At 40.7% G+C, this 24,353-nt stretch overlaps 1 protein-coding gene across 9 annotated transcripts in view; it reads left to right on the top strand.

The window, feature by feature from the left end:
- The window catches only part of KMT2C (lysine methyltransferase 2C), a 190,205-nt gene that overhangs the window by 12,576 nt on the left and 153,276 nt on the right, over positions 1-24,353 (top strand). Inside the window, exon 1 of one of the 9 annotated variants that reach the window (XM_054645130.2) lies at positions 5,551-5,913. The exons of the other annotated variants lie outside the window; for them this stretch is intronic. The gene's annotated coding sequence lies outside the window, so the exon portion shown is untranslated. Of the gene's footprint in view, positions 1-5,550; positions 5,914-24,353 lie in introns of those variants that run through there. 9 annotated transcript variants of the gene reach the window in all.

The following is a 24,353-nucleotide window of genomic DNA, read 5'->3' as shown; positions in this document are numbered from 1 at the left end:
GGAGCTTACTGATGGAAGGAGGAAGTGTTTTAAAATTCTGCAGAGGTCCTTATGCTTAGTCAGAAGAGTGAAGTAGTTACCTCTGAAATGCAATCCAGATAGGCTGGGGTCTGGGCAGGGGCAGTCTAATAGGAAATACTAAACAAAGGTGTTTAGGTGTGATTTAGTTTGTCTGAGTATCACCTTTATGCCCTGATCTGTGTTGTCTGTACTTGGCAAAAGTAATTTCAAATAGGGTCCCCCCACTGGATTTCAGCACTGTGTGTAATTACACAGCTATGTAAACAAGGAATTGAACTTCAAAATATTTTAAAACTGTTTTGGGAACTGACTCTGACCTGCTTTGAGGAAGAGCTTGGACTGGCTGACCTTTGAGGTCTTTTTCAACCTGAGTGATTCTGTGATCCTTTTCCATAAGCATCCCTTCTGATGGTGATGTCCAGTATTTCTGTGGTACCCATTGCTTTTACACAGTGAAGGATGTGTAGTAATTTTTATTTCCTAGATGGTGTTTTCCTGTATTGTTTATGGAAAGAAAATAGTTTACTCAATCTCTTTGTTTCATTGTCTCTTATTTCCTTTGTCACTTGATACTTGCTTTATCTCTTAATCTGTGTGATTCCACATATACTAAATAAATTATTACTTCCTTACACATTGGGATTGTTTTTTTCAGAAATGGTGTCACCTGGCATTCCAGATTTTCTTTTTAAAAAGTACATTTAAAAGTTTATCTGCTAGAAAAGGGTAGGGCTATTTTGATTATGTTAAAGCAAATATGTCAGAATTTATATTCTCATTGGACTTCCATCATGCACTGTTGAAAACAGTTTTGTCCTGCCTGTGCTGGCAGCTAACAATGCATGTCACTAGCAATGAGTCATTTTCTGATGGCCTGGGAGCGTTCAGGTATTTCTGTTTTCTGCCTCTTCTCATCTTGCATCTTCTTTTGAACTTGTGGTTTTTAATCTATATTTTTCTTTAGTCCTCTCTGTATTTATTTGCTCATCTCTTTATTTTTTTGGGGGGATAAAGAAAATTTTCATCGGGAACTCTAGTGACAGGACAAGGGGGAATGGCTTCAAGCTGTCAGAGGGCAGGTTTAGATTGGATGTTAGGAACAAATTCTTTGCTGTGAGGGTGGTGTGAGGCACTGGGACAGTTTGACCAGGCCCCATCCCTGGAAGTGTTCCTGGCCAGGCTGGATGGGGCTTGGAGCAACCTGCTCTAGGGGAAGGTGTTCCTGCCCATGGCAGGAGGAAATTGGAAATTGCATTTGCCACACCTTGCCAGTCAAAACCATGAGAAAAGACAGAATTCAATGCTTTCTTTATAGAAAGCTGTTTTAATTATCTGTCTTACATTGCTGTTCAATTTCTGTTTCTAAAAGCAGGCTTGCTAGATGTGGCATCTTAGATGTAATGGCTTTAAATTGAATTTATCACAATACGTTAATGTGGGTATGCAGTTAATTCACATGTTTCTTGGCTGTGTAACATGCTGCCAACCTGTCTTTGGGTCTAGATATGATCTGGTTTATGCTCACAAGAAGAGAGAGGAGGAGAGAGGAAATAGACTGTTTGGAGCTGGTTTAGAACATTTTTTAATTTTATTTTTTAATTTTAGAAATTGAGTCTATCTCTAGAGAATGTTGTAGCACAGGTTAGAAACTAAGAACTTCCAAACCCCTTCAAATGCAGTAAAAAAAGGAATCAGTCTTCTTCTGTTTAATCCTTCGGCATGGAAATTGGAATTTATAGAGAAATTATTCACAGAAGAGGGTGGTTTGAGTTGCTGTGTAGCATGGAAGCATACAGGGATGCTGGAAGGTAAAATGCCTTTACATTTCAGTAGAATTGCCAGACTAAAGGATAAATACTTGCATTTCCTTTTCTGCTTTTGTCCTTTTGTAGCTCAGTACTTAGTGCTTAATCTCAAGTTGTTACAATTTTTAGAAACCCATTGAATATTTTGGAAATAGCAGGTGGGCAGGAGTTGAGGGAAATGTTTAAGAAAGACAAACACATTATTGAGCTTCTTAATATATCTGTCTTTACATTTTAAAATCAATGAAGTACCAGATCTGATATTTGACCCACTTAGAGTAACCAAGTAATACTTCTGTTGAGAAGTCCTTGTTTTTTATTTGTATGTGTCCCATCTGAAATTTTGATAGGAGTATATTGGAATTGCTGACTTGTTTTATTTCTGAATTTCTCTTGGTTGCTGTGAAGAAACATTCTCTCAAAGTTAGGAATGTAAACAGGGCCTATCACAAACAGATAGGGCTGCTTTGCTCAATGTGTCTTGATTAACTCAAGAGTGGCATCCTTGAGTTAATCAATTTGAGCTTGGAAGAAAACAGTCCACCATATGTATAGACATAAGTTTTTATCTTAATCATTAAATCTATCACTTCTGTTGCTTATTTAAAAAAAAGAAGTCTGAGGAGAGACGACTGGTCCCATTTTTCCCATGTACATTTTCTTGGCAGAAGCATTGGCATAAACACTTCCTGCCTTGCCATCATGGTGACACACGTTTGTGGAGATGTGTGAATCAGGGCAGGGAGCTGCTGCAGACACAATTGCTTTGCCTTTTCTCAGTGTCCAGCCCTGCTGCTTCTTGCTGGGTTGCCCTGTAGCAGGTTTGGTCCATGTGTCTGGTTCACAATCCAACATTCAGCTGAATGGGAGCAGTTCTGAGGCTGGGAGGAAGAGGTATGGGGTGGGAAGAACATACAATGCTACTGAATGCAATTTATGGGCAGTTTGTGTGGAGAAGTAGTAATCAGTCAACATGACTGGTGTTGGACCACATCTGACTGCGCTGTAGTAAAATTACACTTTTTCCTTCCTAAGATTTTTATGGCAATTAATGTGGTCTTAAAGAACTAAATCTCATGCTTTGATGTGAGAGAAAATACATCCCCAAAGAAGGGGAAGCACAAGGCCAGCTAATATGGCTTCATACCTGTTAGCTTGGATCCTGGGTCACATGAACAGCAGTGAGAAATACTGAGAGTAATTAATTATTTTAACCAGCTCTTACTAAAGCACAACTTGTTTGTGCTAGCCTACTTAAACTTGTCAGATGACCCATTACCTTCTAGGTTAGAACTTAAAGTTTTTAACAGTGTAGCATGTGAAAATACCTGCAGGTTTAAGGTACAGCAGCACAAACAGCCATGTGAACTGATGGAGGGTCAGTCATGCTGCAGAGGTATCACCTGGAATGGTAGCACACCAGGATTGTAGTGGAAGCTCATGAAAACCAGGCAGTTATGGGATAGATGACACAGGAAACTTGGTTCTCCAGCCTTGCTTAACCTACTGACCCTAAACACTCATTTAATACAGTTTGGAGAACACACAGCTTCTGTCTGATCTTTGGTATCTTCTTTGCTTGAAGAGGAGCTTACTTTAGTTGATGTGAGAATTATTGGTTAGAAAAGTGTTTAAACTCAGCAGAGATGGATGCCCAACAGAGGCTTGTCCTGGCTGAGCCTGAAGGACTGTGAGTGTGAAAGGGAATAGGCAAAGTGATTGATGGCTCAGTAGGGGCTTTGCAATTCCCCGCTTGTTGGTTGGACCAAGACAATCAACCCTCACTGGAAAATAAACCCCTGACATTCCCCACCTCAGCTAAGGCTTAGAATAACATATTTAACCTTCTCATTGCAGCAGCCTGAGCGTGCTAATATGTGTGGTTACAGAGATGTGCTGATAAGCCAGAGCTTGATAGCACCTTGTAGCCAAATCTATTTATGTGTCCGTACCTGTACTAACATGGCACAATGGCTCTTATACAATAGTTACTTGTTTCAGAGTAAACACCTGGAGATTTTTTCATGTGAGTGCTTTCATTTTAAAATTTTATCGTCATCTTTGGAGAATGGGTTTGATAAAAACTTTCCTGTAGGCTGGGCACCTAGAACATGTTCCAGTTGAAAATGCAAGGAGAGGCAGCACTGGTCTATTCCCTCTACCTGGGTAGATCCCATTCTGTGAATCAGTGTGGGATTTTGGGTTTGTTTTGTTCAGTCTTAGAAGTAAAATGATATCTTTGAGTTCTTAGATGCATTTATTGAGAATTTCTCTAATCAGTTCTCATAAGGCAATACTGAACTTTCTTGCTTGTCCACAACAGATGGTGCCCAAGAATAACTACGTCCAGCTGCAGCTCAGTGTGACAGAAGAGAATTTGATTTAAAAAAAAAATGTTAAGATGAGTGAGAAAGTAGAGGTGATGCATGGTCTTACTTTGTTGGACAAACAAGTCAGATTATTATTGTTGTCAATGTGTCAACCTGTGTCTTGCAGATGTCTGATACTTAAACAAATTTTAAGAAAACTTGAGATTGACAGAAGCAAAGCATTACACAACAGCTGCTGGGGGGTTTTTGTGTGAAGGGAAGTTGAACAAAGGTAGTTGCATTACTGCTCATATTGGCAGGACCCATTGGTTTGCAAGTATCTATCAATGCAAGTGAAGTGACACTTGCGTAATGTTTTCTTGATTTGTTTTTCTCTCTGTAGGAGAATAAAATTGGCAGGGAGCATTTGGAAGATTAGGAAAGAACCATTTGTAGATGGACATTTGTCAAGCTTTGCTTTCTTAGCTTGTCCATTCCAGATTGTTTTGGAGAAGTGTAGAGCAGCTTGGAAAACGTTGGGGGGGGGGGGGGGGGCATGAGAGGGGGAGAGGAAAAAAAGAAGAAAACTAAAGCATAAAACACTAACTAAAACCATGAAACTAAACAAGAAGTTTCACCTCAACATGAAGAAGAACTTCTTTACGTTGAGAGTGGCAGAGGACTGGAAGAGGCTGCCCAGGGAAGTCATGGAGTCATTCCAGACCCACCTGGGTGCGTTCCTGTGTCACCTGCTCCAGGTGACCCTGCCTTGGCCGGGGCTTGAAGTAGTTGATCTCCAACCAAAAGGGTCCTGTGATTCAGTGGAAAAAGGAGAAAAACAGGAAAAAAAAAAGGCGATCCCCGGAGTCCCACGTTAATCTTTCACGCGTGAAACCCTGGTTTTCCCAGAGCAGCCCCAGCAGCCGAGGAGGGGCCGCCAGGAAAGCGGCTGGCGTCTATGGAAACGTAACTTTTGGTTGCGCTGCTTTGTTAAATGGGAAAGTGCGGGCGTGGGGGGAAGGGAGCGGGAGCGCTGCCGCCCGCCGCGCTCGGAGGGTGCTCCCGGGCAGGGCCGGCGGGAGCGGCCGGGCCCCCCCGCGCTCGGTTCCCGGTTCGGCCCCGGGCTCTCCCCCGGGACGCGCGGGCCCCGCGGGGGTGCGGGGCGGGGGCCGGCCCGGGGGAGCCTCCGGCGGGGGCGCTGCGCCTCCGGCCGCCGCCGCTCCGCCTCCCGAGCGCGGGCGGCCCCGCTCCTGCCGCAGCGCTCCGGTCCGCACATTGGCGGCGCCCGGCTGCGTCGGATCTACTTTCTCTCCCTCGGCTCCCTTTTTTTTTTTTTTTTTTTTTCCTCTCCCTTCTCTTTTTTTTTTTTTTTTTTTTTCCCTTTCCCCTCCCCTTCTCCCCCCGCTCCCCTCCCCCTCCGCCCTCCTCCGCCGGCGGCCCCAGCCTGGTTCGGGGAGGATCCCGGAGCCGAAGTTCCGCGGCGATCGGGGCTGTGGCGCATCGCTCCCCGGCGGCGCCGCCATGGGGGGGGCCCTGTAGAGCCGCCCGAGGCCCCGGGGCAGCGGCCGGGGGAGCGCCGAGCGAGCGGCACGAACATGGCAGACCGCGGGCAGCGCTGAGCATCGCCGTCTCCGCTCCGCGCTGGGCTCGGGCCCTGGCATGTAAATAACTTCTCTTCCCTCCGGATCGCACCGGTGCCAGCCCCTCCATTTTCCAGAGGGGATTTGCGAGCGGTTCCGCGGCGCTGGGCGATGTCGCGCAGAGCCAGTTCGCCGGGGGTGAGTACGGCTGGCGCTGAACTTCTTTGTATCGAGGGCAGGCGGTGACAGCGGGAAGGGGCTCCCCGGGGAGCGGGGACCCGCCGGGACCGGGCGGCAAACTTGGCGTGGGGACTGGGCGCCGCTGACACTCGGCACGGCGAATTCGACGCCGTTCGGTCAAAAAAAAACCCGGACCCGCGTCCAGACGTGGGTGTAGAGGTTCAAGTTACACGCTCGCTGGGTAATCCGCGGCCGTTTGCAAAATAAAAATAAGGAAAAAGGAGGGTGGTGGGTGGGAGAAAGAACCACAAAAGCCCCGCTCGCCCTGACCCGGGCGCAGCCGGGCATCCGGTCAGCGCTGCCCTGGGTACACCTACACACGTGTGCCCGCAGATATTCTGGAAAAAATACGACTTTATATGGATACCTATAGCACAACTATTTATTTTTCCTTTTATATTTTTTTTGTCGCTTCCTGATGTAAATACTGGAGAGATGGAAAATGGAGATAGGGTTAATTTTTCTTTAATATTTTGAAGTATTCTGTGCACGCTATATTTGAAGAACATGCCATTTTAATTTTGCATGCTTCCAAAGCATACCTTTATAGTGTTAATTTTAGGTGATCCTCCCACTGTTTCAAACTGTAGTTCTAAACTAAGAGGGAAAAATAAAAACACTTTAAAAAATAAACTATGTTTCTAGCGCATTATGGATGGTCAGATCATCATATATGATGATTTTCGTGTGAGCAAATAGGTCATAAGTCAAAGTAAGTGTTATGTAACTGGCTGGCTTTAAAAAACTTGGTACAACTGTAAAGAAAAAAAGTCTATTTCTTTTTTTTATTTGGGCACTATGAGAGGCTGGCTACCCCTTTTTCCAGTGGCCTGACTTTGTAGCAGGCTGATTAAAAAAACCCACCCAACATAACAATCTATGCTTTCAAAATATGAACCAGTTAATTTGTGTAGTGTTTTGTATTTTCCTGAAAAACTCCTTCGGTCTCGTGCTTCATTCTGGATACTAAACCCTACACTCTCACCAGTAAATCATTAGTTAACACTCTAACTGGATTCTTACATAATTGAAGAACGTTCCTGAGTTAGTTTAGATTTTTGTTTAACTTCATTTTTTTTTTCTCAGAATAGCGTTATTTGGCGTAGAGCTGTTGAAAGATCTGAAGATCAGTATGAAAATGGTTTGGGGCTTTTTCATGTGAAGAAATAAAGCAGTAGTGGGTTTGTACTCCTATAGCAAAACTGAAACAACTGGGCAGACATTTAAAGGTTTTCTCAGTGACTCTGTACAATGCTGGGTATTGAAGTGCACACAGCTCCTAAGCTGGAGGTTACGTGCAGGGGTCTTTGTGCTGTGTGTACATCATGGTGATGGTCGTGTGTGGTGTTTGATGCTCCTGCACAATAAAATCCACTTGCTACAGAAAATAACTGCAGCTTCCAGACTGCTGAGTGGAAATATTTTAACCATCTACTTGTAAGATAGAAGCAGGAGACAAGATAGACTTTTTTCTTAGTGCTGTGTGATCAGCTGCATCTGAGTGCCATTCAGTAACTTCACTGATGACTACTGTACATTTGTTTTTAAAGGGTTTGGTTATGCATCTTTTACTACTTTGGTGTAAATGGTCTTTATTTCGAGAATATACTTGGAGTTCAAGTATCTGTAGTTTTAGTTCCTTGCCTCACTTACAGGTCATCTTTATAAACTGTTTTATGACTCTTGTTTTGTCTGTTCTATGCAAAGTAATACCTAATATTCTGGCAGCATTAAATATAGAAGCTTTTAGGTCAAAATATTTTTGTTTTGGTAGGAATAGTATTTTTTGTATAATAATTTTGTCAGACTCTGTTGACTCATATTTTTATATTTTTTCTCCTTTTTTTTTTTTTTTTTTTTTTTTTTTTGTATTATTCTCTCCTAAGCAGAAACTTCTGCAGAGTTTTGGCAAAATGTTCTTTGGAAGCTTTTTTTTGGAGGGGAGGACACAGGGGGTGATATTATTGTCATTTACATAATATACCAGTAGAAAGTAGTTGCATCATATACAGTTTCTTAACGTGACCGTTCATTGGACTTGCCTGAAAATGATCTCTTAAGGGTAAATGGCTGAGCAGAAATTAAAAGCCACCATGTATTTGTTTCTCCTTTTATTTCAGGCTAAAAGGACCATTCAGTATATGCTTTATGTATATTTCCAGACTTACTGTATTTAATTTATTCAGCTATTTAAAAATAATGGTTGAAGTATTCTTTTCTCATCACTGCTGTCAAACCTTACGGCTTTGCAATTCTGGTTTCCTGTTCTGAAAGTGTGGATAGAAAACTCTTAGTATGGAGGAGCGTGTACTTGGTGTGTACCATTTAGTGTAAAAGACACAGTCCAAGAGGATGGGGGACTGGCTCTGGAGTGCTGTCAAAAGCAGCCTCTAAACAAGCTGAAAGACACTCTTTTGTTTTATTTGTTCCAATTTTAGTAATCACTAAAGCTCCTGGAAACCCTGGGACATTGGGTGTTCGAAGAAGTCCTAAAATCCACTTTGACAGTCTTTTATAATTCTGTCTTTCCTCTGCGAAATCCTTTTGGCATGTGGTGGTTCTCTGGCAGGATCCCAGCGTGTGATATCACAGATATCAGATGTCTCCTTGCCATCCATGGCATTTGCTGTGCCGCAGTGGCGCTCCCCGGGACGGCCGAGGTGAACCAGGAAATGTCATGGAAATGGGGTGGGGAGAGCCAGGAAATGTCATGGAAATTGGGTGGGGAGAGCCAGGAAATGTCATGAAAATTGGGTGGGGAGAGCATGGCAGAGGAGCTGTCACGTGCCTCTGGGAATAGGTGAGCGCCTTCTGTTTGACAGCGTTCACGTCTTTGTGTTCCGTAATCTGATGTGGAATGTATTCAGCAAACAGATGTGGCTTTTAGTGGTCTTGACAGGTTTTTTTATTTTTTTTCCTGACATCTCAGATGGAGTTGAGTGGAGAAACATCACAGTTAAGCTTTGTCCTTTGGAAATATCTTTGATTTTAAAAAAATGGAGCATAATTATAGGTGGCCTTCCTCGTCAGAATTTTTTTTTTTCATCTCAGTGTTGAGGTCCAAAGCCAGGCACAAGCATAGATGATATCATGCATTTGGAGGATATTTGGCTCCTCCATAAGGGCTGTTGGAAGTTAGTCATAGCACTCTGTGTTTCTCTCTGTCAGGGAAGTCTCCCTCTTGTTTGTACTCACTGGAGAAATGTTACACAGTAAGTGTGGCTTGTGCTGATGGTGCTTTTGTAGTACAGCTAGAAAATAAAAGATTTCACGCTGGCCTCTTTGTCCCATGTTTCCATCCTGATTTCCAAGCATTAAAAGCTGAATACTTGTGTAATGTTACTTAATTAGAAAATATAGAGGCATGAAAGAAGAGTCTGCTTGTGTATATATTTGTTTGTTTAGCCAGGACTTGCAGTTCTTGGGTATAATTCAGTTTCAGGAATAAATTCTTTGTTTTAGATGGAGCTCAATGTGTTCCTTCCAACCACACACACTTCCATGTTGTTTTAACTCTGGATCTTCCTTTTTCTCTCTCTTTTTAATTTAAGTTTTTTTTTTCTTATTTTTAATTTCCAGGCCCCAAATGCCCCCATGCTATAAAAAGAGAAGGTGGGTTGCTTTTGGAAGACTCCATTCAGGAACAAGTGCATGTGAGAGCAGGTTATTACTGCCTGGTTTATATAGTTTATATGTAGTTTATAGTTAACCAGTTTGCAGTTGCTGTTAGCATGTAACATCAGGTGCCATAGAGAAAAATGGGACAAACTCTGAAAAGGGCAGTTCTGGGAATAATCATTCCATGGGGGATCTGTTTGAGGTGGAGTTAGACCAGGAGGAAAGGGAGCTGTATTTTTTCCAGAATTCAGAAAACCTCAAACAGAATTCTTATTTAGGCTTACAGTTCTGCAGAAATCTGCTGCCTTTGAATCAAGTGACTTGTGAAGGTACTGAGTTAAATAGAATTGGAAGGGTTTTTTGAAGCAGGAGGAACAGGGTGAAAGGATGTGATGTATTTGGTGGAACAAAGAGGATGGGGCAGGGGGAGGGATGGGTTGGATGGGACTATATAAGGATGGTGTATCTGGAGCAATGAGAAGAAATGAGGTTGGAGCTTTATTTTAGTCACCTTGCCCTTAGGCTTGAGTGGGGCAATTTTGTCATCATGGTTTTGTGGCACTGTTGAGAATGTATTCAGCATGCAAGAAGACACCAGCAGTGGTCAAGGAGAGGGATGAGGGAATGAATGAACCTAGAATATTTTCTAACCTTTTCAAAGGTCCTTGATCTGGGTCAAATAGTAGGTGTGCTAGGTGTTGTCACTGCCATGTCAGCCTTGCCTTGTGTACAGAAGGTTTAGTCACAGTTGTGGCAGAAGTCATTCAGTGTATGTTCAGGGCTGCCATAAAATGGAGGGCAGGATTGAGCAGTAAGAACTACTATTAACCTTTGAGAGACTGTTTTCATTGGAAGCATTTCACTTTGGCTTTGCAGTATTTTAGCAGAAGGCTGATTGCACATAGGAAGGGGTACAGAAACAAGGTAGAGGGCTTTTGGGAGCATCGTGGGTTTGCAGTGCTCAGGAAAGAGGAAGCCAGAGTTCCAGGAATATAATCTGTAAGACAGATGGGAGATGGGGGTTGAGGAGCATGGACTTCAGTCTTTCTCTTTCACCTTAATCCACCTTGGTGAGGTAGCTTGCCTGTAAGCAGTGCTTAGTCTTACGTGTATTTAGTTGTCTTTTCATTTCTGTTTTCTTTTCATCTTTGTTTTCACCTTGTTAAAAGAAGCTAAGATTTTTAAATTAAGAAAAATAAACACTCCAGGGAACCATCTGAAGACATTTTTATGCAGCTCCAGAAATAACAACTATTACTACTTGAAGTTTAGTTCTTAGAAGAAGAGAGTGATGGTGAGGAAGTCAGGAAGATTCCTGAGGTAGTTTGTTTGGATCAGGGTACAATCCTGCATTAACAGATTCTTGAAACTGGGCTGGGGAGAGCAGGTCTGCCTTGTAGATTTTGTTCAGGTATTTATTAGTCAACAAGATGTAAAATAATTAACACATCTCTTTTTTTCCTCTGGTATATTTGTCCTCAGATAGTAAAACCCACCTAGAATGATGAAGAATGTTTAGCTATGAGGAGTTAGTAAGTTACTTTCTTCCATTTTTCAGAAATGCGTGTAGTTACTGAACCTGTCTTGATGTCTGTGGTTCAGTAACTGAGATGGTTGTGTCAGTTTTCCATAGAAAGTTTTAGAATCCTGGAGCTGAACTGATGAACAGCTTCTATTTCAGGCTGTTCTATTGCTTCCCTTGGGGATGTTTTGAAATCAGTTGACTCCAGTTTAGTTTGTTACCAGAAAGTCAGAGTTCCTGGGCAGTGCTGTGTAGCCAGGGATTGCTCTGGCCAGTGTGATATCTGCATTCACCCATGCTGATGAAGGTAGTTGGCTGCTGTTTTCTCTGGTGAAAGATGAGAGGTCTAAAGGTTAGGGAGAGGTAGTTCCCCTGATCATTGCTAGACCTACATACAGTTGATATCTAAACCATCCTATATTATATTTATTTCTTTCCTCATGGCTGCCTAATCTTCAACATCTGCTGCTGACAGCTTTGCCCATACTGCAGAGGAGTTTTCATTATTGATGCCTCTGGACCTCCAAATAAAGAACTGTCAGTGAATAAGTACTGTATGGATTCATTTAATTATTAATCAGCATGATGGGGTATTCTCTAAGGTACACAATTCTGTTTCAAAGACAAGTCAAGTCAATAGAAAGTTTTCCATTGAAATAAAATAGTCATGAGAGTAAACATTCATCAGTACAAGCAAGAATTCGATAGCCTAGACTGTTCTGCACCTACTGTTTTGAATAGTGCTAACCAATTGCTGCTCTGCATGATCAGAAACTGTGGGGAAGAGGATGCTTCAGAGAAAAATAAACCAGGCATTGTGGAGTAGTTTTTCATTCTTCAGATATCAAGAAAATGTGAGAACAGTTTTCTGTCAACTTAGATTCTGTGGAACAGTGCTAAGCTGAAATCACAACAATTATAAATTGCATAAACTTGTACTTGATTTCTCTATTATTCTTTTACTGGCCAATTAGTCATGTTTTACTCCCACTGCTTTGCAGAGGCTGGCAAGAATTACAGTCCTGTTGTGTGCAGAAAAAAAAGGGGCACTTTGGGGTCGCTCAGAGAGAACTAGGCTTATTTCTTCCTGAGCTAGATATGTATTTCCTCCCTCTGAGACCCATCCTACTGTCAGGTACTTGATTTCATCAAGCACAATCAGCATCTGGAAAACTGATATTATGTGTTCATTTTTATCAGAGTGATGTAAGATGAATAATTTTGCATGTGGTGCTCCATATCTTGTCCTTGTACTTCTCACCACCCCCTGTGCCCAAAGTTTCAGGCCAGGAGGCAGGTAAAGGAGAGCTACTTAGTTGTCTTTCTTGGTAAGTAAAGCATACATTTGTAGGTGAAGAGTAGTAGATTTTTTCTAGGGAAGGCTGTTTTGCCAGGGCTTCTTCGTCATGGAAAAGCCAGTGATGGTTGTGGTCTCTTCAGCAGTTTATAATGGCAGTTTTTTCTGACTGTTCTGTAACATCCTCTGAACACAGAATCACTTGTGAGAAATTTGGAAGATGTGCTGTGGTGGTGTGGTTAGGGGCAGGAAAGCAGTGGTGGTGGGGTCGTGTCTCTTGAAGCTCTAAGAGAAGCAAGGATTGGGGGGGAGGTGGTTGCATTTTAGGGAGTTCAATTTGCAAAATCCTTTCGGTGGCTGCAGCTTGTACTGAAAGAAGATGTATCTTGAAATAATCTCTCCTGTAATCTCCTCTCCAGTCCTCCCAACAGCCTCCTAAGCCTGCTAAACTCATCTGAACTAAACTTTCTGCTGATCATCCTATAGCCTGATTCTACCTGAGCAGCAAAAGTGAAATTTACTGGCAGAGCTCCTTGCCATCCCAGTACACACCCACCAAGTCAGAACCATTCAGAGGATGGCATTCTGCATTATGTACTTTTACTAGGTTTCCTCATGAACATTGACCACATCCTTATGGAAAGTAGAGGGGTGAAATTAAGCAACTTTTAGGAATGAGGAAGAACATGCCAACAGTCAATGAGCACCAACTGTTTTTCATAAAACTCCTTCCTTGGCTCTTTGGTCCTGGTATTCAAAGATGCTTCTCAAATTCCATCAAAAAGATGAGACTGAATGCTCAAAGTCAGAACTTTATCCAAGGTGGGGGGCAGAATAACCTTGCATGAATCTCTCTTGGTAGTCTTTAAGTGACAAGAAGAAGCAAAAAATTAAAAATTCCCTGTATAAAGGTAGGGTTAGAATGCTCATGGATTGAGTATTATTTCAGATTATAGCAGCAAAATGTCAAGTGATTGTATTTACAGGACATGGGGGCTTTAACTTGTTTCTGATGTTGTGCAAGAAATTTGGTGACTTAGGAGGATCCATTGATCTACCAGAAGAGCTTCATGTTGCTTAAATACAAGAAAAATAGGTGTTCTTTGACAGTGAAAGCATCTTGTTATGAAGCATGATTGTATGACCTGAAGGCTGCCTCAAGGTTATTGTTTTGCTGTGGTAGATCCCTGAGCAGGGGGTAAGGTGTGTAACCTTTTCAGTGCAGTATGGACAAAGATCCTGGATGGGAAGGTCTATAGGATGCTTGGGCATTTTCTTTGCTTCCCCCCGTGCAGAACTGAATCTCTGGAAGCCCACATGGGAGTCTCTGGACTCAGAAATCAGGAACCAGTGTTTTGGAGGAATGAAACTTCTATAAACCACTAAAAGCTGCATAGTCACAGGTTCAGTTTTCAGAGTACAGGATATTGAGTACAAGGCTGGAAATAAAGTTCAGTGTTGCTAAAGATGAATTTTTAGATGTGACAGTAATCTGGGCAGTATGATGAGCTTTCTTGGTTCAGAGTCTGTCTTTAAAATAATTTGGAGAAATGACTTATTTCACAACAGCATCAGTGCTGGGTCAGATCAGAGATGTGGATGTCCCACCATCATGTTTCCTGCAGTGGTTAGTAGGAAAGTAAGACAAAAGTAATTTTGTAATGATACTTCCCCAACCCCTAATTGCAGGAGATTGGGAAAGAACTGTGGGAGTTTTGGAATCAAGGATGGTATTGCTGTGATCTGTTGAGCATAAAAATCTCCTTAGAATGTGTCCAGCCTCTTCTCAGTCACACAGATTTCCATCGTGCTGGGCATGGAGTTCCACAGTTCAGCTGCAGAGAGTGAGAACAGCAGGGATTTTCTTGGGGGTTTCTTGATCCTTCTACCTACTAGTATCAGTGCTGTGTAGTAAGTGTTAGAAGAGACAGCAAATGCTGATTTTGTGATCACCTTTTCAATGTGAATTGTGGTTATAATTGTCAGGATGCATGGAAATGTATGTGTGGGAAAACCAGACTATGTGCTTTTCAAAGATGTGGTTGACAGCTCTAGGGCACATCAGGGAAATTTTATTTAAATTGAAAAAAAAATTGTATGTGTGTAAGAGGAGTGCCTTTTGAAGGCAACAAGAGACAAATAGACTCCAAAAGCAGGATTTCTGGACTATTAGGGTTCTTAGGATTCTTCTTTCGGGTTCTTAGGGCAGGAAATTTTTTCATTTTTTGCAGCCTTAAGGAACCACGGTATCTTGTTTTCTGATGATAAATGTCTATTGCATAGCTTGGGTTTTGATTCATTCTATTAGTTAAATAATATTTGTATTTGGATAATGAACCTGTTTTTTATATAACATAAATTGACTTAATTATTCTGCTTAATATGTCTCCTGATAGAACTGGTTATTACTGAGTTAAGGTTTCACACTTGATGATGCTGATGTCTGTGGATCTGCAGACCTTTTAAACCCCCAGTGTATTAATGCTGTTATCAACCAAAGCTGCTGCAGCAGCTTTATTTATTTTTCCTTCCTCAGGGGTACCGTAGAGGCCAGTTGGAGCATTAGCCACCAAATGCCAAGGTGGCTGTAGAGTAACTGCAGCAGCATTTCAGCATCCAGTGGACCAGGTCACGTGCAAAGCCTCATTAAAATATGATTAAAGTATCCCTTTTGTTTGTTCTGTGGAGCCAAGCCCATGCTGGACCCTCCATTATGTTTGTGCTGTGTGCTTGGAAATGCCTCCTGGTTTTTGTGAGGCTCCTTGGTCACCCCCCAGACCCCAGCCCTGTCCAGACCTCTGCTGGAGAGGCTTTCCCTGTTCCTCTGCCCTCTTCCATCCACCTCTGATTAAATGCAGGGAAATGAAGATGGTGTCTGCTTTCATTTAAACATAATCTGCTAAAGACAAATATGAAGCTTCTGTTGTTGTCTGGGGGTGTCTCCTGCTTTTCTGTACCTTTGCTTTTTAACTGCTGAAGACTGGGGCGTGAGGTTTTACTTTGTTTGTTTGGGGTTTTCTTTCTGGTATTTAATTAGTAAGCTAGACTTGCAGTTAAAGAACTGGCATAAATTATGTTGGTAATTTGCCATGACCACCTGTGGTAGTACATAAGTAATGAGAGAATAACAAAAACTTACAACTAAATTAAAAAAATAAAAAGGATTTTGTTACGCTTTCTTACACAAGCCTTCATAGCTCGTCTGGAAGCAGTAAAAAATGGGCTGTTCCTTAGGTTTGTTTTTTGTGAAACATGGAAATCAGTATGCTTAAAGCTAGAGACTCATAGCATGAATCCACAAATTTAGTTTGTATCTTTGATCACATGGAGCCTTGACAGTGCCCATGGACAGCCTTAACTTAGAGAAACATGGTGTAGTTGATGAAGTCCTGTGATCAGTGCAAATGACTGGAGAGGGACAGCAGACTTCTTGCAGACACTGGAATTTGAGCAAATGAAGAGTATTATTTCCAAATCAACATGTTGCAGAGGAAGAAGGGATAGAAAATGCTATAAAAGTTCTTAGATCTGGCTTTTCTTTTGACACTCTGTGAAATCAGATGATTTGGCACTTGTAACTGCTGTGGGTAAGAGGCGTTCATAAGAAATAAAATAAAATGTATATGTGGCAGTGGTGGGGGAGGCATCTGTTCTGAAAACATCTGAGATGCTGGAAAACTTGTCCCCAGTGGGAAAGAGAAATTGCATAGCTGGCACTGAGACTCGCTGCTTATGCTTATGTGGCCATATTTAGAAAAGGATCAACACTAGGAACTGAATTATTAGAGAAGTGAGTGACTGGAGGGATTGAACATAAAGGAAATTATTTCTATCTCGCTTGTTTGTTTGAGTTGGGCCAGACGATGCTGTGGGAGGGCTGCAAACTCCAGACTTGCTGCCTGTGTGGAGTGAGTCTGGAGATGAGTTTGAGGAGGTCAAAGCTTCTTTGAGCCCAAACTCCTCCCTGCCTGGGTTTGGAGGTGCTGCCTGCAGGTAGAAGGTGAGCAGGAATGGAGAGGACCCTCTTGACTTGGAGAAGTCTGGAGGGGCTTGATGGAGTGAGATTCAGGCTCCCTGTGCTCTGTGTAGTGCTGTGGGAGGCTTCTGGTTTCAGTACATCTTGCAAACATTCGTGTGTATAAGTAAAGCAAACAACAGCCAATTAAAAAAACCAACACCACATTTCAAAGAAGTTGTATATATAAAAAAGAGAGCTGTCTTATTAAAAAATGCTTGTCAGTAGAGCAGCACAGTTCATCACAATTACTTGCATCTATGTGGCAGTTTTAGTTTATTGTGGTTTTGTTGCAGAACAACAGATTATCTAAGTAAATTAATTAATTTGGGGTGGGGGAGATTAAAACATCACTTCTAAGGAGATATCCAGGAGGAATGCTTTCAAAGTTTTTAGGAGCAGTTAAACTACCCTTCCCCCCCAGGTTTTTTTTTCTTTTTTTTTCTCTTTTAAGAAGTGGTTCTTTTTGTTCCAGTCATCAAGACTCATTTTGAAAGACTTATTTTTCTGGTTTTGGCAAAATAGTTGATCAGCACGACTGGCAAGGAACTGCTGTGGAGCAACAAAGAATTTCTGTGTAGCTCAAAACTCTGTTTGAGGCCATCTTGGAGCCGTTTGTGAACTAGAGTAGAAACTCCGTGTAAGAAAGGCCATTCAAGTTAAGTTGCACGTTTTCCTCCCCAAAATTAGCATAGCAGAATACTTCACTGCAGTGTTTAGAATACTTTGTACAAGAACTAACAGTAAGTTGAAGATCGCTAACTGAGGATCTGTAATGATGCCAACTGACTTTTTTTTTTTTTTTTAATGAAAGCTTTGTATACATAACAGGATGAGTCATCACTGGAGAGTTCTGAAAGTGTTTGGCATCCCGAAGAATCCTTTTGTGTGTCTCTGCCGCACAAAATGAGTATTTTTGTCATGAAACTCTGCCTTAAGAAGTACTGCAATAACTGCAAGCTTTAGGGGGAGGTTTTCTAATGTGGCTTCACTTTCTATTATTGTTTTTAAAATATTTTGGTATTCTTAGATCTTCCTGAATAATAGGATGGAAAATTCTAAATACTTTGTTGGCTATTATTTTTTTTTTTTCTACAATGCAGCTTCAGGCATACCTCTATTATAAATTTGTTTTCAAAAGTGGATAATAGGAGTTTACTGTTTTCCTTAGATTTAATGCAAGTATTAAAAATCTGATTGTGGGAGAATACTATTAAGTCATTTTGCTTTATTCAAACATGGTACCTGTAGTAAACTGATAGTAGCTGCTTATCTGAGTCACATTTATTTTGTGTACATTTTCTTTTGATACATTTGTCACGTTGAAGAACTGGATGGCCTTGGTAGTTTTTGTTATGTCTCTTTGAAATGAATCTCTTTTCTGTTATCAAGAAAGTTTTTCTTGATAGAATGGAAACCTTTCTTACTGAGGTGTAGGTGAGTAACGTGTCAGACCACCATTGTATTTGGCCCATGATTTTCCTGATGATGTGAAACCTGGTTCCTGTAGTCTTCTAGGTGTGTAGAAGGCAGCAGAGATGGAATTCTGCAGCTGGTGCAATAGGGTAGCAAATTTTATGTGAGATGTTTAGGAGTGGATGACGTTTTTCAGAGATTTTTTTCACCCTGCCATTCATTCTTCAGCAGTATGTTTTCTAAGATGTGCTGTCACTAATTTTAAAAATCAAATCCATTGATGGATTCTTTCATGGTTTGTTGTAGTGATGGTATATTTATTAGCTCGTAGGTTCAGCAGTTTTATTTTTTCTGATTTCTTTTGAGTGAACCCAAGTATAAAATTTATGGCCAAGGAAACCTGAAGGAATACAATTCTTCTTCAGAAGAATTCATAAAGAACTCATCAGAATTCGTAGAATTTCATTAAAAAAAAAAAGCTTTTATAACAGTTTAGAATTATATAGGCTTTTCATCTAAATGCTCTGAATTATGCTGATAACAGAATGCTTGAAAACCAAGGAGCATTCAGACAGTCCTTGACAAACCACACAGGTTAATTACTCTGCCCTGCATGTGCAGGTTGTGATGGTTTTGAGTCAGGGTCTCATACTCATATATTTTTATTTTAATGTGCACATAAGCATTTAAACAGGCTTGCATCTGACTTGGAAGAGGAAGAACAGAAATGGATTTAGCTAATAAAGTTTATATTTGATGATATTTTGTATTAAGCTTAGCCATGAGTTCAGTGGCATTGCTAAGAGGTTCTGTTTAATGGTAGAACACTTTGTCAGTGTTATTGTTTTATTTTTTAAGCTGAAGTTCCTATGATGTGCATTACCAACTTAGTTATATTCTGCAAGAAATTAAGGGTTGGGGTGTGCTAATGTGGGGTGTGTCTAATGAGACTCATGCCCACGTTTATTTTTGTTTTCCAATGGAAGCTAAACCTCAACTTCTGATCTCATTTTTGGAAGAAAGAAACCCTCAACATATCTGCAGATTGAGATGTAGAATTGGCTGTAAGAAAATAAGGTGTTGGGGTGGGTCTGTGTATAGAGAAGGTAAAATTTTTGGTGTTACTATTAACTTCATTTTCCTGGCATCTTCTCAGAGCTTTCATTGGAAGGATCTCTACTTCAAAATATTGTACTTTCCCCAACAAAACATTATTTCCAGCTGTTTAGATGAAGAAAGTTTCCCTTAGGGACTCTAAACCAAGCATGTTACCTTTACTGTAGGATCCAGATGCAAAGAAGAAAACCAATTATTTGTCCCTTTATCAGATGACTTTATGTGCTTTTTCTGGAGTTTATGGGGCCTGGAATTTCTGTGAGTCTTTATTTAGTCTTTATCCTTTTTAGCTTTGAGGTTGACATTTCCTTTTGCTGTGGTATAGACTTAAATTTATAAACTTGTGCTTTTATCACTTTATGGTGATAAAATTCTCTATAGTTTTGAGAATTCTTGATAATGCATCTTGAAAATTTTTAACCTGTTGAAATAATTTGAGATTTTAAATGGTTTAGATATGCAGGAAAAAAGACAGGTTTGGTACAGTATTAACATCTTTATCATGTCAGTAACATATAGCAGCAATTAAATATCTCCTGTTGTGCCCACATCTGCTTTACTTGTCAGTAAATCAAACCGTCCACAAGTCAAGGCATGCCATGTTTAGGTGACACACTCATGAAATTTAATTTTTACAAGAAATGCTCCAAACTGCCCTAATACTTTTCAGAAGCTGAGATCCAGGAAGCCAGCTTTGTGTTATCTTCGTGAGAATTTTGTGCAAAAAAAAAAAAGTCTAAATATAACAAAAAATTTGATAAAAAGTAGATTGCTTAACAGCTGTCTAAAGAATTCATGTTGTGATGTGTTAGTGCTGAGCTTTTAATGATAAGAAAATAAGGGTTAATAATTCATTTTACTTACGGTACTTGCAGCATAGTTTACAAAATGATAGGTGCAGATAGTCTGTAAATGTTTTGTGGAAATTTGTAATGAAAAATCAATACAAATGGAGCTGCAGTTCCGGTGTTTTTGAAATTGCTGGTATCCAAGGAATAAGGAGTGAAACCCATGGAGAGGTGGGAGCTGTGTGGAAATAGTTAAGGGCAGACTTAGGGATTAGTGTTGGGTTCGGCCTTGCTGTTAATGAGCTGGAAAAAGGTGGGAGCATCGAGTTAATGGTATTGACAGACAATGTGGAGGTAAATGGATTTGTCAACACAAAGAGAGAGAAAATGGAGAGGAACACGGGGTAGGAATACAGAAAACAGGGGAGAAGGAGGTTCCCCCCAGCCTGCTCCAAGGGATGGAACAGCCACCATTGATTGAGTCAGTTTGGGCTGATGGGTTTTCCAAGCATGGCCCTGATGAGAGTGAGAATCTCGCAGTAAAATAGTGCTGAAAGGGCACAGCAGATAAATGAATGGGTTTTGAAATCATATTTTAATTACTTCAAATACATGATGAAGATGAATACGTTGCTGTTTATTTTGCAGTTACACTGTTGAGATAACAAGAGGCATGTCCGCAGCACAGTGCTGCTTTGAGACAACAGTTCATGCTCACACCTGAGTTTAAACAAATGCATCCTGGGCAAAAAAGTGTTGCTGGTAAAGTAGAGTAGTTAAGAATGAAGCATATTTAAAACCAGCAACTTTCTATTTCAATGTTAAAAATATTAAACCTGTAGTATCTTGTAGATGGTGGCGAAAATGTAATGGTAGGCAAAGATTTTTCTTCTCTTTCTTAGGAACTTTGAAAACAAAGTTATACTCAGAAAAGAGAGGGCAATTTTATAAAATAGTGTTTTCTAGGGATAGTATCTGTAATCCACATTGGATGAAAACATGTAATAGCTATTACCATCGTAAATAAATAAATACAATTATCTACTCCTGAACCATCCCAAATGTAACCTCAGCTGCTCTGCAGACACAAACATCGAGACTAGACTAGCAGCATTTACCAGCTGTGTGTAAGAGCTACACTGCACGTAAAGGGATTTCACATTTTATTATGTGGGAGGGATGATGTCAGTTTGGTTGATTATGCCCCTTTCAAGCTGCTGTGATAATTACCTGCTTGTTACCAGAAGTGTCGAACCCATTTTCAGTTCTTGTTTGCTTTTGCTGTCATGCCCTAATTGCTACATAATTTTGTCCCTGCCAATTACTACCTTGGAGTTGAATTTTACAGTGAAAAAGTTGTAAGAAGCAATAAAGTAATTGTTTTTTAGATCTTGTAATTTCGGTAGAATATTTTATTTTGTTACAAAGTGTACTGAAATACACACTGCTCACTTCTGTGAGATAGTGAAATCCCATGGTTCCCACTGAAATGATGACAGTGTGGAAGGCATGACTTTTGGGCAGATATGGATACTTTTCATTTTAGAAATAAAGACATTTGCTGTGTTCTGTAGAGGCAGGAACTCTTAGGTTTGGTGGGCTTTTTTAAATTCTTTCCCTTCCTTTTCATCCTTTTATCCACACTTTGTGAGTTTTACAAGTTTCCTTTGATGTAGGTATTAGGTCATCTGATGTGGTCCTTTATCCGTCGTTTTCTATGAAGATGTAATGTAAATGGATTTCTCTAAAGGTGCTGGGCTTAACAGTGTTTTATACTCTGATTAAAACTATTTGTTTGAATTATTCAGTGGAATAAAGCCTGCAGTAATTGGTTTAAGGACTGGCTGACCAAGCACTTTGTTGTCTTTGGGAACTGTCATCGCTTTGCTTTGGGTTTTTTGGGTGGTCCTCCAGCAGTGAAGTCTGGTATTAGTCAATATTAATAACAATTACTGCTGTTGAAATCTGGATATGGAATGACATGGATGAGCACAGGGAAGAGGCAGAAGAGCAGTTAAACAAAATGCTCTTCAGAATAAGGAGAGGGGACGGTGTTGCCATGTAGAGATTTAGGGATGGGGTTGCAGTCCAGAAAAAGGAGCATTTCTGGCACGAGATTTGAAGTGTGGGATGTTTGTGGCTGTGCACTGAAGCTCTGTTTATCATAGAGATTGTGAGATTTGCTGCTGCCATTTCAATGTGATTCAGATATCCATGGCTGAAAGACCGAAATATTGGCAAAAAGTCATGAAATGGACCAGAGATTGTAGAAAGCTTGGAGGAGATTGCTTTGGGGAGGAAGGTAGAGATGCTCAGTCTGTTTGTTTGTGGGGGTGGGGGATTTAAACCCTAAAAACCAGTAGTAGTTGGAGAACAGTGAATGATATCTCTGGCAGAGAAAACACTGAGTTCTTAAGGGGTCCCTAATGTAAGAGAAAAAGGGACAAGAACCAGTGGTTGAAAGCTGAAACCAGAGAAGTTGACAAAGGAAATGAGCACGAATTCAGAAGGAGGAACGAACGACAAAGGGAATGGCAAAGTGAGTGGCTTTGTGAAAGATGGGCTTCAATCAATTACGGTTATTGAGTGATAGTTAGGGATATTGGGCTCGCATGGATAATGATTCTGGCATTGTGTCCCCTGAATCTCTGAGCAGTCAGACTTCTGTTCTCATTGCACTCCCTGGAGCAGCTTTTCCAGGGATGGTGTAATGAATGTTGAACACCTTTGTGGTTGAAGATTCTTTTCAAACGTTATCTTTAATGCATTGATTGCAAAAGACAAATGGTTTCTAAGGTTCTGAGGCCAAGGCATACTTCAATTGTAGTTCTTTTTGTTAGCATAAAGGCTTTCAGATACTTCAAGGAGAAATTTCAGTGTGCAAAAATACTGCAGAAAAAATTATGCAGAATACTCTTTAAGAAAAAAAATAATTATTTTAACACTGTTGTGTGGCTGTGCGTAGGAACTGCTCTGTCCTGTTGTGACACCAAGGCAGTATTGGATAAATATGAGTAGCTTTAGGGCCATTAAGTTTCATGTATGTGCTTTCCTGTTTGTGTCATCTTCACAAGTGGTTGCCAGTATAGCTCTTTCAGAGCTGCTCTGCCAGCTTTTTATACCTGAAAGTACTTCTGAAACGTTTGATTAAGATAATTTTTAAGGCTCCATGGTGTGGTCTGGTGAGTAGAACTGAATTTCCATGCTGTAAATGTTAATTAGAAGCATATGTGTATATGTAAAAAGCAAGCTGAAATAAAAGTATAAATATCTAAGAAGCTGTCATTCCAGAAGGTCTGTGCTCAGAAAAGATTAGGTAAATATACAAATAGTCCCATTATAAATCAGCTGCAGTATCATTTCTGATTATTTTCATGACTTTTTTTCTGGTGGTTTGCAAAAAAAAGAAAAAAAGTTAGGAAGCAAAGGGATTCAGATTATGATTTCCAAATTCTTTTAGACAGCATTACTTGCACTGTCACTAAAAGAAGCTCCACTGGCTTTATTTTCTCTCCTCCTTCTCCAGTAACCCTTTCCTACCACTGCTCTCTCCCTGGCTGCATCCAGCACAGACTTTCATGAACCTCTATTGACTGAAGCAAACTGATGGGGATGAAAACATTCTCTTTTGAATTTGGGTTCAAATTCAATCACTGTTAATTCACCTTAGTATAATTTGTAAGTTGCCAGGTCTGCACGTTTGAATCTTGAACATTTTCACGTTTTTTTTCTCCACAGTGAGCTTAGATTTTGAGAATTGGTTTCCTATTACACCAAAAACCACATTTTAATGTTACAACTGAGTATATTTGTGCAACTGGAGAGAAGTTGCAGACCTTGAGGACCTTGTGCAAGTTGCAGGGCAGTAAACGGAATGAGCTTGCAGCCTGGTGTCCTTGGATGGTGGCCTCAGAGGAACTTGACCTGGAGGTATCAGTTGGGCCTCTTGGATGACTTCCATTGTAGTGGTTGCTCCAGCAGGGTTGGCTGGGGACGTGCCCCGCTCGTGTGACACAGAGACAATTTTGTTTATAACTCTGCCCTGTGTCATATGATGTGGGCTGAGCAGTGGATCACTCTCTGCTGCCAGTTCTGACACAGCCTGACCCCCCCTCAGCCTGGGGAGGGTGGGACAGTCAAGGTGATCATCAGGTAGGAGAACTCCTCTAGTGCTGGAAACACCATCCTTTTATTAACTTCACTTTTGAAAAGGTGTTCTTTAAGAGCATACTAAAGAAATGAGGAAGTAAGACTTGAAAAAAATATTTAACCCCCCAATAATTAAAAAATAGAGCAGTAATTCATTTTTAATATTAAAGGGCTGAAGTCTCTCATGGAGAAAAAATACAGAAAGCAGCCTGGTATAGTTGGTAGTGGTCTCGAATAAAAATAAGTGACATTTTGGTGAACAGCAATGATCATTGTCCCAAATAATAATGGTAATTTAACAATCCTTTGAACAGAAGTTTGGAAGTTCTCTCTTATAATTACTTGGAGCTATTTGTAAGCTGTCTGTAATTGTCAGAAGGCAAATTTATGACTCCAGGTTAGAAGACTCTTCTTCAGGGATGAAAAAAAGGTTTAGGCACATTACTGTTAGCAGAATTTCTAACAAAAACCTTAGAA

The sequence above is a fragment of the Agelaius phoeniceus genome, chromosome 1 (assembly GCF_051311805.1).
Source record: "Agelaius phoeniceus isolate bAgePho1 chromosome 1, bAgePho1.hap1, whole genome shotgun sequence".
In the NCBI taxonomy this organism is placed as follows: domain Eukaryota; kingdom Metazoa; phylum Chordata; class Aves; order Passeriformes; family Icteridae; genus Agelaius; species Agelaius phoeniceus.
The sequence above is the reverse complement of the archived record's forward strand: the minus strand, read 5'-3'. Positions and strand labels throughout refer to the sequence as shown.